Source organism: Dasypus novemcinctus, chromosome 31 (genome assembly GCF_030445035.2).
Source record: "Dasypus novemcinctus isolate mDasNov1 chromosome 31, mDasNov1.1.hap2, whole genome shotgun sequence".
In the NCBI taxonomy this organism is placed as follows: Eukaryota; Metazoa; Chordata; class Mammalia; order Cingulata; family Dasypodidae; genus Dasypus; species Dasypus novemcinctus.
The window spans coordinates 18,730,707-18,743,459 of record NC_080703.1 but is presented as its reverse complement, the minus strand read 5'-3'; the positions used below and the strand labels follow the sequence as shown (position 1 = coordinate 18,743,459).

Genomic DNA, 12,753 nt, shown 5'->3' with positions numbered 1-12,753 from the left:
TTGGGTCTGTCACCTGTCGTCATAACTGGCTGCTGCTTTTCATTCATACCATACCAGAATTTAAATGGACTGATGCCATCTTGAACTCTTTATTTTATTATTATTCTTTTAATGTAATACTGTTCCATTTAACTTCAAAAACATGTCAGCATTCTGAACATATAAAAAAATTAACAGAATGTTGCAAGTTGTATTACGTACTGAAGAAGGTTCTTGAACTTTGTAGCAGTTCTTCAGTTTGCTGACAATGAAGAGTTATACAGTTTGTTTAAAAAGTTTTCAAATTACTGCACTTAACTAAAAAAATCCAAACACTTTTCATACCAGCTGATCCCCCCACCCTTTTCCACAGCTATGATGGCAGCAGAATGCTGTGTCACTATATACAGAAACAAAACAACCTGGAGCTAAATGGATGCCCACTGCAGTGTCAGCAGGTCCAGCATGCCAGTGCACATCCTGAGTCATAGCCCTGCAAAAGGCATCTCCACCACCACCTCAACACGGAGCATGGAGCACCCAGGAATTTTCTTCATTGCATTCATTTTCACAAACTGTGGATAAGTACAGTTGACAACAAGATTTCTAGCCCAAAACCATAGTGAACATTACCTTACAAATTAAAAAACAAAAATAGGGAGCAAATGTGGCTCAAGCAGTTGAGTACCCACCTTCCACAAGGGAGGTTGTGGGTTCGGGTCCTGGTACCTCCTAAAGAAGACAAACAATGAACATTCATCGAGCAAAAACAACAAGTAGGCAATGAGCAAAAACAAAAGGAACGGAACAGATGTCACTCAAGCAGTTGAGTGCCTGCCTTCCACATGGGAGGTCCTGGGTTCAGTTCCCAGTGCTTCCTAAAGAAAAAAACAGATGACGAGCAGACAAGTGCAAACAACAAGCAAAAGTAATGAGCAAACAGATGAGGGAGCCATGGGGGGGGGGCAAGGAATTTAAAAAACAAAAACAAAATGCCAGAAACATCTTTAAATGCCTTGTTTCACCAACAGTGAAGTGCACAGAGTGAGGGGAGCATGAGAGAGCCTTTTCATTTTAAAAATGTTTGAAGAGAACGGATGTGACTCAAGCAGTTGAATGCCTGCTTCCCACATAGGAGGTCCTGGGTTCAGTTCCTGGTACCTCCTAAAAACAAAAAAACAGCAAACACATGAATAAACCAACTCAGGGGAGCAGATGTGGCTCAGTGGTTGAGCATTGGCTTTTTGCATACAAGGTCCTGGGTTCAGTCCCTGGCCCTGATACCTTAAAAAAAAAGTTTGGAAATATGTACACCTTTGATATAGTTACAGGGTGCTCCTGACACCCATGGCCACTTCATGTAAAGTACTGACAATTTCTAGAGCACACTGAGAAACTGCCATATGACGATGATCCTGTTCTGTCATGAAACCTAATGAGGGCAACAGACACATCTAAACAAGAGATGTGTCCATGGCGGGGCTCCCCTGCTCGAAGGTGTTCACAGGACAGAGAAATCGTTTTTATTCCGCCTCCTCTTCTCCCCTCCCACCCCTCCCCTTCTCCTGCCCCCTTCCCCTCTCCCCTTCCCCTCTCCCCTTCCCCTCCTCTTCCTCCTCCACCTCCTCCTCCTCATCTTCTACCTTTTTCCAGGCAACTTTAGCAGGACCCTTCTCTTCATCAAACTTCCCTTTAGACTTAGAGTCAGTGACATCCTTCTCATCCTTCTCTTTCAGCTTTGCCACCTTATTGTTGTAAGGCTGCTTTTACCGTCACTCAGGTTGTTCCACATCACACCCAGCTTTTTGGCCATGTTTCCAATAGATGCCAGGGTTTGTTGATTTGATCGTGGGGCAGAATTCTGTACAGAACAGGAAGAATCTAGATGGTGGCCATTTGGGGACATTAGGACCTGTCTTTTTCTTGCCTCCCTTAGCTAGCCCGTAATCCTTCATTTCCTGAGCATAGCATACTTTGTCCGCCTCTGCTATCTCATCAGGTTTCGATTTCTCCTTCCAGATATTGTCTTCCACCTCTCAGAGCACTTCTTGGAAAACTCTGCAAAATTGACAGGAACGTCAAGGTTTTTCTTCTTACATTGCTCTCAACACGTCTGCACACGAAGGTGTAAGCAGACATCGTGCCCTTTGGTTTCTTGGGGTCACTTTCAGCCATCCTGACGGTGTTGTTCGCTGGTCTGGGCAGTGCAGGGCATGACATGTGGCTCAGTGCGCTCAGCCTCACGCCAGCTGCTTCCCCGGGAGCTATCTCTTCATTTATACTGATGTTGATTTATTTGGAGCAGGGGCATTGTTTTTAAGAAAAACGTGTCCTGTGCGTAGGTTGTCTAAAAATGAAAAAATGGATTTAAACTCATTTGAGAGAATGCCTCTTAGTTTAATATACTTAAATTCATCCTGTAGTGTTTCTGGAGAAGCTAAAGCCTGTTTATAGATAACTGCTGCACAGCGTAAGACTGTCTTCAGATAACTATGTCCACAGTTAACCTACTTCTGGGACTGGAGTGTAAAAACGAACAAAACGTCTTACTTCTGAGTTGCAGGGAGAGACCGTTTTCATAGCAGTGCCATCATTTTTTTTTTTTTTTAAGATTTTATTTTTATTTATTTAATTCCCCTCCCCTCCCCCGGTTGTCTGTTTTCTGTGTCTATTTTGCTGCATCTGGTTTCTTTGTCCGCTTCTGTTGTCGTCAGCGGCACGGGAAGTGTGGGCGGCGCCATTCCTGGGCAGGCTGCACTTTCTTTGGCGCTGGGCGGCTCTCCTTACGGGGTGCACTCCTTGAGCCTGGGGCTCCCCTACGTGGGGGACACCCCTGCGTGGCACGGCACTCCTTGCGCGCATCAGTGCTGCGCATGGGCCAGCTCCACACGGGTCAAGGAAGCCCGGGGTTTGAACTGTGGACCTCCCATGTGGTAGACGGATGCCCTAACCACTGGGCCAAAGTTTTTTCCCGCAGTGCCATCATTTGAAGTGGATTTTTATACGTTTTGTCATCTACAAATGGAAGCAGCTGGCTCTCGATGAGTTTACCAAAAGAATAAAAGAGACTCTGTAATACAGTTGGAAACTAAATATTGTCTGAGCTTACTAACCATAAATCAAGTAGAACCAAGTTCTAGAGAAATCTAGAAGTCTCTTGGAATGAATGTGGCAAACTTCCTGGCACTGGGATAATACGGTAACTAGAACAGGTATCAGGCAAACTGGCTTGTCTCATGACCTGCTTTTGTACATCTCTTGAACTAAGATGGTTTTATGTTTTTAAATGTTTGAAAAATATCAAAATACCTTGTGATGTGAAAATTATATAAAATTTAAATTTCAGTGTCCAGTTGGATTGGAACATACTCTTTTGTTTATGGATTGTTGTGGCAGTTTGGTATTGTTTTTGAATTCCAAAAATAGATATTGGATTGTGTTTGTAAACTGGTCTGTACCTCTGGGCGTATTAGATTGTATTAGATCAAAGGTTTCACTTTTACTTTATTAAATCAAGATTAGGGCTTTTATTTGATCATGTCATTAGGGCGACTTGGTTTGAGTCCCTGCCCTGCCCTTTACCCCCTTTGTGGGCTGTATAAACAGATGGCCAATCAAAGACAGGAAAGTAAATACATGGAGAAGAACAGAGCTGAGTTTTTTTTTTTCTCTTTTCACTTTCTTTTTTCTTTTAAGATTTATTTATTTTTAAAAATTTATTTCCCCTCCCCCGCCCCCGTTGTTTGTTCTCTGTGTTGGTCTGCTGTGTGTTCTTCTATGTCCACTTGCATTATCCTGCGGCACTGGGAAACTGTGTCTCTTTTTTGTTGCGTCATCTTGTTGCGTCAGCTCTACATGTGTGTGGTGCCACTCCTGGGTGGGCTGTGCTTTTTTCATGTGGCACGGCTCTCCTTGTGGGGCGCACTCCTCGCGTGTGGGGCACCCCTACGTGGGGACGCCACTGTGGGGCACGGCATTCCTTACTGCGCATGGGCCAGCTTACCACATGGGTCAGGAGGCCCTAGGTATCGAATGCTGGACCCTCCACGTAGTAGACGGATGTGCTATCAGTTGAGCCATGTCCGCTTCCCCAGAGTTTAGTTTTCGATGCTGGAACCCTGGAGAGAGTGCCGAGCTGTTCACTTGATAGTTTGCAGCTTAAAAAACCTGAGACTTGAACAGCTGAGAAAGCCTGGAAAAAATTGAGCCCAGGGAGAGAGATGAGCCTTATGCCAACCTACAGCTGAGATCAGAGAAAGCTGGGACCATGGAGCCTTAGGAGGAAGAGGAAGCCTGAACCCTCACAGACATCAGCAGCCGTCTTGCTCCAGCATGGGACAGCGAACTTTGGTGAGGAAGTAACTTACTCTTTATGGCCTGGTAACTAAACTTCTTCCCTAAATAAATACCGTTTATGAAAGCCAACAGATTTCTGGTACTTTGCCTCAGCACCCCTTTAGCTGACTAATGCAGTTGTCTACGGCTGCTTTCACACTACAGCAGAGTAGAGCGGTTGCGACCGACTATAGGGCCTTGGAACCTTAGATGATCACCATGTGGCCCTTACAGGAAAGGCCTGCCTGCCCTGCTTTTGGAGGTGAAATTGCAGAGGCAATGTGGAGGACCTGCTGGACAGAGTAGAAAGTAACTTGTATCAGTATATTGTATCTGAAAGGTTGCATGTCTCAGAATGTACATGAAAATGCATCTCTGACAGACCTGGAGCAACTGATGTCAGCTGCGAAGGTTTCCACTACAGATGCAAGAAAAAAAGGTCCTCGTGTTTTCTGTGTGGTTGCAGCAACCAAGATTGAATGGGGGAATACAGGAAATTCTAAAAATGGGGAAAGGGGAAATAATCTTTGCTGAAACTTAGAAACTTGTAAAGAGTGAATAGCCTTTTTTTTTTTCCATCTAAATTTGCTTTATGTAATTAGGTGGATATAAATTAATGAACAAAAACTTAAGCAAGATACATATAACAGTTTAAAAGAACCTGATAATCTAATTTCTTCCAACTTTTCTTAATTTCATCTTTTAAATCTTTCCGTCATGGGGCTTATCAAGAAATTAACCAACATATGATACTACAGTCAAATGTCAAATCTTTAGAAAGTAATTATGATATCCTGAATTCCTTATAATGCCTTTATGAAGAACCTTCAGAATACTTCTGTATATAGAAAAGTGTTAGAATTCAAATATTTAACTAAAAATAATAGATACATTTCTGATTTCTTAGGTTGAGATTACGTCTCCTTTTGCTAATGAATTATTTTTTTCCAGCTGTAATATCACTGAGCTGAACAAGTAAGTTACCTTTGAGAGTACATAAGGAAAAATAAACACTTGCTTAATGGATAAAACATTACTACTATGTTTTTACTGTACCATCTATCAAAAATGCTTCAAAAGCTTAGAGATTCAGATTCTTACGTTAACTCCAAGAAAAAGATAAAAGGTAGAAATTCTTCTTTTGGAGATCACAACTATGAAGTCATGTGGTTACACAAACTGCATTTGTGTGCAAAACATGAAGTACATTGATCTTAATTCTCTCTGCCTGTTAGCCAGCCAGCAGGACCTAACAGATACTTTCCAAGAAACAGATTGATGTATGTATGTTTTATATAACTTCAGTACCCCGCACTACAGTAATGAGAGATACAGTACCCTTTTGCTAGGTTTTAGGACAAGGGGACGGGGCACACGGTGGGAAATTATTACCACTGCGGATCAGTTTTCTCTTAAGTTTCACCATGTGCCACTTTATTTTTTACATTAGTGTGGTGGCATAATTTGAGTTCATATATCATAAATCTTAACATTTAAAATTTACCTTGATGGGTTTTTTTTTTTTAAAGATTTATTTATTTATTTCTCCCTACCCCCTTGTTGTTTGTACTTGTTGTGTGCTGTGTTTTTAGGAGGTACCAGGAACTGAACCCAGGACCTCTGATGTGGTAGCAAGGAGCTTAATTGCTTGAGCCACCTCGTCCCTTGCTTTGTTGTGTCTCTCATTATCTTTTTCTTTGTGTCTCTTGTTGAATCATCTTGTTGCGTCAGCACACTCTATTGTTCATTTTCTTTAGGAGGAACCAGGAACCTCTGCTCTCTGCTTTGTTGTGTCTCTCATTATGTTTTTTCTTCTTATGTCTTGTTGGATCATCTTGTTGTGTTGACTTGCCACGCCTGCCTATCACACCAGCTCACTGTCTCCTTTAGGAGGCACCAGGAACCAATCCACAGACTTCCCATGTGGCAGTGGGAGCTCAGTCGCCGGAGCCACATGTTTCCCTACCAGATTAAGAGGAAAAGAAATGAGGAAAACTGGCACATTCTAACCAAACGGAAGTAGGGGTACTGATGTTAACATCAGACAAAATAATCCTTTTCAACAAAGCCGTTTATTAAGGATAAAAAGGTTTGTTTTGCAATAATAAAAGGAAATGAACATTGGAAAGATACAATAATCCTGAAATTATATGTACTTAATTACATACCCTTAAGTTATATAAATTACAAGGGGGAAATGAAAAAATCGACAGTCATAGAAGGAGAGTTTTTTGCTTCTCAGAAATTGGTATACCAACCAGAGAAATAAGATTTAGTAAATTTGAAGATAAGTAACAAATTTGATAAAATGGACATGTGAAAATCAATAGGAAATCACATTCTTTTTAAGCACACATGGAACATTTACAAAATCGATCACATTGCAAAGAAACAAGTACTTTGAGAAAACTAAAATCTTAATATTCAATAGACTAAATTGAAAGCAAACATAAAAAAAGCAATAATAACATAAGTAAATGTAATAGACAAGGAAGGCCTAATAGAAAGGATAAAACCACCAGTTGAATTTTTAAAAATTATTAATAGATAAAATTGCTGGAAAGAGTAGCCAAAAAAAAAATGAGAACAAGAAGGCACAAACTTTATTAGAAATAGAAGAAAAATGTACCTATAGAGGCTGTAGAGTTTTTTAAAAAATCATAAGCAGTAATCAAATAACTTTATGTGAATGAATGTGAAGCCTAAATTGGCAATTTTTTAGAGTAAATACAGTTTACAAAAAGTGACTCGAATAGAAAACTGTAGGCATTGGTGGCAGTTTGAGATTATGTATGAATTCCAAAAAGAGACTGTAAACTGGTCTTTTCCTCTGGGTGCGAGCCCCTTTGATTGTATTAGAGTCAGCTGAGATGTCTTTGATTAAATTATGTTAAGATTAGGGCTTTGATGTGACACATCAGTAGGGTGTAACTCAATTTGAGTCCCCGCCCCCTTGGTGGGCTTTATAAATGGACACTCACTGAAGAAACCATACAGAAGAAGGCACAGGAAGAAAAAGAGCTCCATAGACACAGAAGAGGAAAGAACTTGGTCATTTCCGCCCTGCGGTGTGATAGGATGGAGAAGGCTCAAATAGTTAAAGCCCCAGGGAGAGCTGAGCCATTGGCCTGATAATTTGCAGCTGAAGAGACCCGAGAGCCCTGAGCAGCTGAGAAGCCCCTGGAAGAAAGGAGCCCTCCAGCCTACAGCTGAGATTCAAAGAACCCGGGCTGACAGACCTTACGAGGAAGGCGAAGACGGAACCCTCATCTAGCTTGCTTCAAAACATGGCAGCAGACTTTGGTGAGAAAATACCTTTTATGATACCTTGAATTGGACTCTTTAGGTCCTTGTAAGCTTTTACTCCAAATAAATACCCTTTATAAAAGCCAACAGATTTCTGGTACTTTGCATCAGCACCCCTTTGGTTGGCTAATATACCGTTAAAGAAACTAAATCAGTAGTTATAAATGTATACTTCACATTAAAAAAACAACAACTTAAGTCCACCCACACAGTTTTACGGAGGAATTCTGCCAAAAAAATGGCAGGTAGTCTTGATCCTATACCAGTTATACTAGAATAAGAAAAGAAATTTTCCCAAATCATTTTATAAGGCTATTCTTTTTTTTTTTTATTTTTTATTTTATTGATTTTGTAAAAATATTACATTAAAAAAAATATATGACGACCCATTCAACCCCACCACCCCCACCCCACCACTCCCCCCCCAGCAACACTCATTCCCATCATCATGACACATCCATTGCATTTGGTAAGTACATCTCTGGGCACCTCTGCACCTCATGGTCAATGGTCCACATCATGGCCCATACTCTCCCCCATTCCATCCAGTGGGCCCTGTGAGGATTTACAATGTCCGGTGATTGCCCCTGAAGCACCATCCAGGGCAGCTCCAAGTCCCAAAGACGCCTCCACATCTCATCTCTTCCTGCCATTCCCCATACCCATTAGCCACCATGTCCACTTTTCCCACTCCAATGCCACCTTTTCTCTGTGGACATTGGATTGGTTGTGTTATAAGGCTATTCTGATCCCTAGACCAGCGAGGGTCAGTATGAGAAAGGACAAATTAAGGCCAATCTCATGAAATTAGGTGCAGAAATCTCAGTATTAGCAGACTGAAACCTGTACAAATCATATTCTAATTAGGGTAGGAATGGAAAGGATGATTTAAGATTAGAAAATCTATTAATGCCATTCACTATGTTAAAACATTAAAAGAAATATAATTATCTTGATGCAAAAGGAGCATTTGATATAATTCTGTACTCATTCATGATATAATTATTCACAATTACAAATAGAATCCTTGATCATTGTCAAAACACTTGATGATCCAAAACACTTCTAGGTGTTTCGAAATGTCCGTAATGTTATACACTATCTTTATAGTTGAGAAGCACAACTGTTAAAAAAGTGTTTAGAAGAAAATATAGTATAGCATCTTTATATCTTGGTAGTAAACCATTTCTTACACAACTCAAAAAGCGTCAACTTGATAAATTTAATTACATGAAAAGAAAAACTATTTCACAGAATACACCAGAAACAAGTAAAAATGCAAGCCACAGTCTGGATGAAGATGTTTGTAATACATGTAACAAATAATGGATTAATGTGTAGAGTGTTTTATAAATCTAATCAATAAAAGAACAGTTCAGTCAACAAATGGATAAGGAATATGATAAGCAGTTTATAGAAGAAATCTGAAAGACACAGGAAACATGCTTTTTCACTAAGAATCTAGGTAATGCAAATGAAAAAAAATATTATTTTAGACCTATCAAATTGACAAAAATCACCAAATCTCTAGTGACATCAGTGTTGTCAAAGGTTTGAGAAAGAAGAACTCTCAAACCATACAGGGGGGACTGTAAATTTATGCAGTCAAGATAGGAGAGCTGTTTGGCAGTGGTTGCTTTAAAGACATCTGGGACCCAGGACCCAGGAATTCCATTTCTGGGTTTCTACTCTAGAGAAGCTCAGGTAGGTATGCATAAGGGCAGGCGTATAAGGATGTTGGTGGCTGTACTGCTTAAATTTTAAAAATTTGTAAACAACCATAATAGGGTAAGATATAAACTGAATTACATGTATAGGAAACATGCTGCGATTTAAATGAATAAACTCGAGCCACATGAATAAAGTGCAAACATGAATAAACTCAGACATGAATGAAGCTTAAAACTTAATGTTGACTGAAAAAAGCAAGTTGCAGAAGAATTTGAATGATTACATTATTTGCCTGCAATAAAAAAAAAATAGAAAAATGGTTGTATGTTTTTTTTGTGAATACCATCTGTGGGAAAATACACACTGACTTCAGGATGGTGGTTATATCTGAGGAGGGAGAAGGAAGGGATTGGGATGGTAGGTTTTCACTATAATTTTTTATGTACACCCCAACTCAAAAGACTGCCCTGTTACAAATGTGGCAAATGTTAATATCTTTTAGATCTGGGTGGCAGTTAGGTGGCTCCATTAGTTCCTGTACTTGATTGTAGGCTTCAAATATGTAATTTAAAATAAAAATTTTAAGTACATCTTTATTTTTCACATTCTGTTTTGCTTCCATTTTCTGTTCTGTCCTTAATATTTACTAATGTTTGTGATGGCTATATATTGCCACATTGCTCTACATAATAGTCATACCAATTTATATAGCTATGGAGCAGTGTCCTTTTATTTTTGTATTTGCCAGTTTGATTTTTTTTATTTTTAAAGTACTTTTCCAATTTGGTGCCTCATTGTTTTAATAGAATTATGAGATGATTGCCTATTTTTATTTCTTCATTTCATGTCCGTTTATTCAATTGGAATTTTTTCCTTTGTTTTATTTTTTATTTTTGTTTTGTTTTTAGGAGGTACGGGGGATTGAACCTGGGACCTCATACAGGGGATGCAAGTGTTCAGCCACTTGAACTACATCTGCTCCCTATTGTTTTTTTATTGCTATGGAAAAGTTGTATATATTAAATATGTTATTCCTTTAGTATATATAACAAATATATAACACCCTTCCACCAATACCTTGCATTGTTGTGAAACATTTTTAACTGATGATTAAAGAACATACTCAAAATATTACTACTAACCAAAGTATTTTGTATTTGGTATATTTTTCCCCCAACCCACCCTATTATGATTATTATTTTATATCATTTATACATGAACATGCGTAAACAATAAGTATAAAGTAAAAGTTGTGAACTTACAAAGCAAACATGTATAATATCATACAGGGTCCCATACATCACTCCATCACTAATACCTAGCATTGTTGTGAGACATTTGGTACAAATTATGAAAGAATATTGTCAAAATCTTACTACTAACTAGTCCTGTCTTACATATGGTGTAATTTTCCCCCCAATCCACCCTATAATTATTTGTTAAGAATATTTTTATGACGGGAATTTTAAACAGTCATGCACATGTGCAGAATTCCCAAACAATACCCCTCCATCAACATACCACAATGTAGTGTGTCATTTGCTACAGATAAAATAATATCATCTGATTATTGCCTTGTCTATAGTGTACCTTTGGCTCATATTTTCCATACTGCCTCAGTATCAACACAGTACATCTTTTGCATAGATGCAAGAATATTATTTTATTACTACCAACCAAAGTCCCTAGATCACTCCACCTGTATTTTTCCCATGCTTCTCCACATTCCCAACACCCTGCAGAGTGATATACATTTGTTCTAGCTAACAAAGGACATTCTTGCATCTGTATGATCAACCACAATTCTCACCCACCTGTTGGTTTACCGTGCTATCCATTTCCTAGATTATTCTCAAGCATTCTGTCAACTGGCATTTACATAACTAGGCTACCATTTTCAGTCACATCCCCATTTATAAACTAGCTGTTACTGTGTGTTACCATCCACTCTATACATTTCCACAATTTTACAGTAAAGCTAATTAAAACTTATACATACATTAAACATCAGTAGGCCACTCAGTCCTTCTCTTATCTCCTTTAAGAATCCACCACCTGTAACTAAGTCTTGAAGATACTTTCCAATTTCTTCTAGAAGTTTTATGGTTCTTTTATTTTTAGTTTTTTGATCCATTTTGAGCTATTTTTTGCATAAGATGTGAGATACGGGTCCTCTTTCCTTCTTTCAACTATGGATGTCCAATTTTTTCAGCACCATTTGTTGAATGGATTGTTCTGCCTGAGTTGTGTGAGCTTGACAGGCTAGTCAAAAATCACTTGACCATACCTGTGAGGGTCTGTTTCTGAACCATAAATTTGGTTCCGTTGGTCTGTTGTGTCTGTCTGTAGGCCAGTACCATGCTGTTTCTACCACTGTAGGTTGGTATTATGATTTGAAGTCTGGAGATGAGGGTTCACTTTTCCTTTTTATGATGTTTCTGGCTATTCAGGACTCCTTACCCTTCCAAATAAATTTAATGATCGTATTTTCAGTTTTTTCCTAATGCTGGTGGAATTTTTATTGGAATTGTATTAAGTCTGTATGTCAATTTGAGTAGAGTTGACATCTTAATGATATTTAGTCTTCCAGCCCATGAGCATGGAATGTTCTTCCAGTTATTTAGGGCTTTTTTGATTTCTTTTAACATTGAGTTGCAGTTTTCTGAATACAAGTGCTTTATATCATTGGTTAAGTTTATTCCTGACTATTTGAGTTTTATCTGTCATATTTTATTTTCACCACTCTTTTGACACTTTCAGTTACTTTTATTGATATATCTTCATTTCTAGACTCTCTTCCAGGTCCCTTTCTCCTGTCTTTTCCTTTCAGCACACCCTTTAGTACTTCCTGAAATTCTGGTCTCTTGCTTAGAAATTCTCTTTGTTTGTTTATTTGTGAATATTCTAATTTTGCCCTCATTTTTGAAAGACAATCTTGCTGCATATAAGATTCTTGGCTGGAAGTTTTTCTCTCAAAGTATCTTAAATATATCAGACCATTATCTTCTTGCCTCCCTGGTTTCTGGTTAAAAATCAGCACTTAATCTTATTGGATATCCCTTATGTTATGTATTGCTTTTCTCTTGCTGTTCCTCAGAATTCTCTCTTTGTCTTTGGCCTTTGACATTCTGATGAGTATGGGTCTAGGAGTTGGTCTATTTGTATTTTTCAGATGGGAGTACCTTGTGCTTTTTGGACATGGATATCTATGTCCTTCAATAGGGTTTGGAAATTTTCTACCATTATTTCTTCAAATATTCTTTCTGTCCCTTTTCCCTTCTCTTCTCCTGGAACACCCATGACATGTGTGTTTGCATGCCTTTTGCTGTCATTTAGTTTCCTGAGAACTTGTTCAGTTTTTTCCATTTTTGTCTTCAATCTGTTCTTTCTATGTTGACTTTCAGAGGCCATTTCTTCAAGCTCACCAATCCTTTCTTCTGCCTCCTCAAATCTGCTATTATA

General features: G+C 38.8%; 1 protein-coding gene, 1 non-coding gene and 1 pseudogene across 5 annotated transcripts in view; 2 read left to right on the top strand and 1 right to left on the bottom strand.

Annotated features, from left to right (window-relative positions):
- OXSR1 (oxidative stress responsive kinase 1) overlaps nt 1–12,753 on the top strand; it is a 146,661-nt gene that overhangs the window by 99,704 nt on the left and 34,204 nt on the right. The window lies entirely within an intron of this gene.
- LOC139437932 (high mobility group protein B3 pseudogene) lies at nt 1,503–2,154 on the bottom strand (annotated as a pseudogene).
- Nucleotides 4,682–4,809, top strand: LOC111764770 (small nucleolar RNA SNORA31). The gene has a single exon (XR_002797296.1). It is a non-coding gene; the product is annotated as a small nucleolar RNA SNORA31 (small nucleolar RNA).